Source organism: Chaetura pelagica, unplaced genomic scaffold (assembly GCF_000747805.2).
Source record: "Chaetura pelagica isolate M959 unplaced genomic scaffold, ChaPel_1.0 scaffold85, whole genome shotgun sequence".
NCBI lineage: Eukaryota > Metazoa > Chordata > Aves > Apodiformes > Apodidae > Chaetura > Chaetura pelagica.
This window is the reverse complement of record NW_009953505.1, coordinates 3,764,053-3,764,416: the sequence shown is the minus strand read 5'-3', so window position 1 is coordinate 3,764,416 and position 364 is coordinate 3,764,053.

The window sequence follows — 364 nt, the reverse complement described above, 5'->3', positions numbered from 1 at the left end:
GGGACAGCCCGTGGCAGGGGCACCCGCGTCCAGGCACCCGCAGACGCACCTCGTGGCTGCCGAGCGCACCCACCCCAGTCCGAACCCACCTTGTCCCGGGCTCCAGTTCCCAGCTGGCACCCAAAACCCCCACGGCCGACGGAGCGCCCGTCTGTCCTGGCACCCATGTCCCTCAGGGAGCGCTACAGAACCACAGGGACGCTGGTACTGACTGGTAACAGGTACCCCAGGCACAGGGAGTACTTGTCAAAACTTGCCTTCCCAAGTCTTAAGTGTATCACGGGTGTTTTCTTCAAGAACAAATGGGTGTGAGCTGCCTGTTAATGCATCCAAGCTAAAAATCAGACAATTTATAAACGTAACA